The sequence below is a fragment of the Symphodus melops genome (assembly GCF_947650265.1).
Source record: "Symphodus melops genome assembly, chromosome: 2".
NCBI lineage: Eukaryota > Metazoa > Chordata > Actinopteri > Labriformes > Labridae > Symphodus > Symphodus melops.
Window position 1 is genome coordinate 26,849,588 of NC_136692.1, and position 4,696 is coordinate 26,854,283.

At 38.7% G+C, this 4,696-nt stretch overlaps 1 long non-coding RNA gene across 1 annotated transcript; it reads left to right on the top strand.

The window, feature by feature from the left end:
• Nucleotides 1-300: 300 nt before the first annotated feature.
• On the top strand, nt 301-1,049 carry LOC306818007. The gene is made up of 2 exons (XR_013778111.1): nt 301-704; nt 735-1,049. It is a non-coding gene; the product is annotated as an uncharacterized lncRNA (long non-coding RNA).
• The last annotated feature ends 3,647 nt before the right edge of the window (nt 1,050-4,696 follow it).

Genomic DNA, 4,696 nt, shown 5'->3' on the forward strand with positions numbered 1-4,696 from the left:
TCCACTCTAGGGGGGACAGGTCTAAGACCTCGCTGGCAGGTAAAGACTCCCTGTTGCCGATGAGGGGAGCCACAGACACTAAAGACTACACTCGATAGTGACTTAGTTACTTAGTTAGTTGGTTTATTAGTTTTTTTTTTAGTTAGATCGTCGGCAGTTCACACAAGCACACTGCATCATGCACACTCACACACACACACACACACACACACACACACATCATACACACAATGACTCGCATACTGTTACGCTCTCTCTCTCTCTCTCTCTCTCTCTCTCTCTCTCTCTCTCTCTCAGTAGTCCTTAGATGGGTAAAATAAAACAGCAGAAATAGAAGAGAGAATGAATAAGGTATCATGATTTAAACTTCGGCTACTCACAATGCATTTTACCATACTGTATTAAACGCTGACGTTATGTGTGAGCAATAGCAAGTAAAAAAAAACCTTAATGTAAAAAAAGCATTAACATATATAAACAGTATAAATACAACAAGTGTAAAGATGAGTAAAATTAGCTCTACCCATTATGAATTGAATGAAGCAAACATGGCTACCCTCTTGTGTTAAAGCAGCTGATATATAAAGAATGTATTATTTTATAATGTGTTATATTAATAAACGGATACAGTCTTTCTGCCATGACCTGCATCATCGTTTGCAGCTTTCTGTCATTTACTAATGATATATAAATTGGCAAACGAAGTACAGCAGCCTCAACCAATCAGATCACAGTTTGTGTTGGCACACAGCTGAGTTCCTGTCGAAGCAGCCTCTCCCTCTGTTAACACTGTTCGTCTTTTACAGGCAGAGACAATGGCAGCCAGACATGGAGTGGACGGAGCAGTTTGCTGGAGCAGTGATGTACCCCACTGCCTTCAACGAGAAGTGGAGCCCACCGCCATGGAACGGTACTTTGCTGGTTTCACAATAACTGCTCATGTATCCTGGGCCAAGACATGACATCGCAGACAGTTGTGTTATTTACAGTACAAATGGTTCTGTGTTGTCTTTATTTTCTAGAAAAAAAAATACAAATCTTTACATGAAGTCTTAAACGTTCTTTGTAAATTACTGTGTCACTATAATTGTTTTATGTAAAGAATGCACTTTCTTGCAATCTGGAATATAGTATTTTCAGGATGTCAAAAGGGAGCCAGTCTGAAGGATCTCACTTTGTGTGCTGGTGTTTCAGGTTGACTTCATGATGATTATAGATTTTTATGGGGGGCTGTTTGTATTCCCAATGTGTAACCTCCCATTCGTGTTAACATTATATCTCAGGAACCCAAGGACAGAACTTCCACTCCTATGTTTCATTCCCTCTATACGTTTTCTTGCTGTACTTTCATGTCAAATCACATCACAACACAAATGTAATGCAAGGCATCTAAAAACTACTGCAAAGCAACACAAAAGTAGCCCTCAAGAAATTCTCCCATTGAAATGTAGGGGGCTCAGTAACATTCCTCTTCACTCAGAGATAATAGTCTAGCAGCAGAAGCCCTCAGATTTTGAGATACCCCTCCCCGACGTAGAACAAAACACAACCATGTTTTTTCTTATCTTTAGGGTCTCCCATTAATGAAATGGATTGTTGTGAAATTTCATTTTGGTGCAAAATGTGTTTTTTGGGCTATTGTTTAGACCTACCCCAATCTCTGAAGAAGGCAAATCCGAATAGGCCAAAAGTGACAAAAAAGCCTATAACTTGAGAATAATCACTCCTATCTTCATAAAATCTGCTGAGGTATGTACCATGTGTCTATCCTACATCACCAAAGAATCAGAATGTAATTTATCTAAAGAAATATTGAAATATGGTCCTTTAAACATAACATTGTTTAGGCGGAAATTGTACTTTTGTGGTGAGGATACCTGTACTTACTCTCATTTACAAAAAAACATACATTCATGTCAAATAAGATGTTACTGCATTGCCTAAGATGCTATGAAACAATAACCAGTGGTTGTGTGGATATATCTTGTACAGTTTTGTTGCAAACGAGACTTCGTTAGCTATGTCCCTTCTCTGAAAACAGCCAAATTAAGTCACTTGAGATGGAAGATGGAAGACTTATTTGACATGAATGTATTTCATTAATGGGAGACCCTAAAGATAAGAAAAAACATGGTTGTGTTTTGTTCTACGTCGGGGAGGGGTATCTCGAAAACGAAGGCCTTTTTTGAGGACCTGCTGCTAGACTATGCTTATGACAGCTCATTCATTTTAAATTTCATGAAGCATAAGAGTTATTTATAATATGGTGATTTGCTGATGTAGCAGACTTAAGATGGACGCTGGCATTCACTCAGGCAAACACTCAGGCAGGCATCAGGATCAACACGTTTATTCTCTGTAACGTAGCAAGAGGGCACATGTCACACGTACACACGGACAGCAGTAAGGTCTCTCTCCCGGTACAAAAGCCTTCCCTCTTATCTCTCAAAGTGCAATATTGAACATTAAATCCACAAAAATACATTATAACACACCTGTAACGTAGCAAGAGGGCACATGTCACACGTACACACGGACAGCAGTAAGGTCTCTCCCTGCAGCGAGCGAAAATATGCAAATGAGGCAAAATGTTCGACGTTTTTATCATAGTTTAACGTCACTTCCATCGGACAAAACTAACTTCAAAAGTCATAAACAAACTTACAATAAGTTCACGTTACATCTTTGTACAGTTTAAAACAGATTAAACAGCTTTTTATACTCGCTAGCTTAAACAATGGAAGACAGCATCTCACACGTCTTACCGGTACAAAAGCCGTCCCTCTTATGGCGGGAACGCGCCATAACCCCCCCCCCCCCTACAACAGGCAATGCGGAACCAATTAACCTATTTACAAACAGCACTCTCCATGTAAATAAAAACGCACAGGAAAAATGATTGAACAGTTCTAAGCATGTTTTGGGAATGTTCACAAACATTAAATAGGAAAATATTTTAAAACAAAAATATTTACTCGGCTACACTGACGTGATTGACGGGCGGACGTGGTTTGTCAAGGGGATTAAAACCCACCTCAGCTCCAGCTCTCAGTCTGTCTTTACGTTGATTGAACGTGAGGGTGAGAAGGCATTTCCAGCAGACGCCACTTCAGCGCTCCCTGCAGTAATAGATGTGTGACATCACTCAGGCTCCTTCTATTAATATTTGCATTCTATGACCTCAAAGGGAAAATCCATGGTTTGATAAAGGTTACATTATAAAAAGGGTCAGAAACATTTCATGTGCTTATTGTTACAAAGTTTAACTACATGTCCATCAGGTTAAAATGAAGGTTTCAAAGATGGGTTTTTTTTTAAAAAGGTGATTTAATTATGTTTTTACCCAAGCTGTCGAGGGCCATAAACTGACTATAATCTAATTAGTCGCAGAGGTAAAAAAGGTCCAGTGAGCTCTTTTCTAACTGCTTCTTCAGAATGGGATATCTAATCAAACCTTTCAGTTTCACTGTCTCAAAAACACGAGACTTTGACCTGCTCTGCCGAGAAACACAAAGAATGAGAGACGTTCTCTTGTTTTATGACCCTCCTGTAAACATGGTACCTCCTCTTGTTTACTGGAACTTATTATGTCGTCTTAATAATGTAAGCTATTAAAATAATAAACAGCTTCAGTTTAGGCTACAGCCCAGTTACATTAACTCATTCTTTAATATTGAATTGTAATAACTTTGAAAAAAGCACCGTTTCATTTTTATGTTAATCTTAATTTTATTTTATCTGAATTTTTTGCTTTAATCTTGATTACATTTTAATCTAATAAAAAAAACCTGTCAGTCAAAATGTTGGTGTCCTGTATTTGTTCGGTCACTTCTGAGTACAGACTTCACACCTTATTTTTAATCTTTTATGTCCTTTATGGGGTCTTATTGTCTTTTATTGGATGGGATCGATAGGACAGCTGAAGAGAGAGGGGCGATGTTGGGACAAGGTTGAGGTACGTGTCAGGAGGTCGAGGGGATGACATGCAGCAAAGAACTGAGATTCAAAGCCATGACCTCTGGGACAAGGTCCACAGCCTCTGTACTTCCTTATGTGCCACGCAACATAATAGCCAGGCCATGACTGGCAGGTGTTTTTGTTGTTGTATTCACACAACTCACTGTTACAGCCTGAAAGAAAAGGCCTCTTGAAGTAAGCGTTGTTGACGGATGGGTCATGTGTAACAGGTGGATATGGACACAGTAACACCTTTCAATTCAAAATCTGCCCCTCTAGATTTATATAAAAAAAAACCTTAATCCCCAAAGAAGCAGAATGATAAACAAGCAGCATCAAAAAGAAAATACTGAAGCAAATAGTAAGTGCTTAAAAACGTTTGGCCTTCTTTGCTTGCTTTATAAAGCTTTGTTTCTTTTTTATGACCATTTCAGATCTCCCAGGGAAGGGGGGAAGCTTTTTTACTGGGACATAAAAACTTTCAAGTTTTTCAGAACAGGAACTTTGCATAAATTAACTGAATTAATTTCCGACTTATCTTTCAGAGAGTACCTCTTACTCAATTGTGGATAAATATTTCAAAAAGCAGAAATCACATCACTATTTCCTTTTTTTCTTCAGAAGCACCCCTCAGTCTAATTTAACACCAGAATTGTGTGTTGCATGTGATATCACTCCTGCATGTTGCCAGAAGAGGCATTTTAAACAAGTCCCGTCAATGGTTAACTCGCTGCTCATT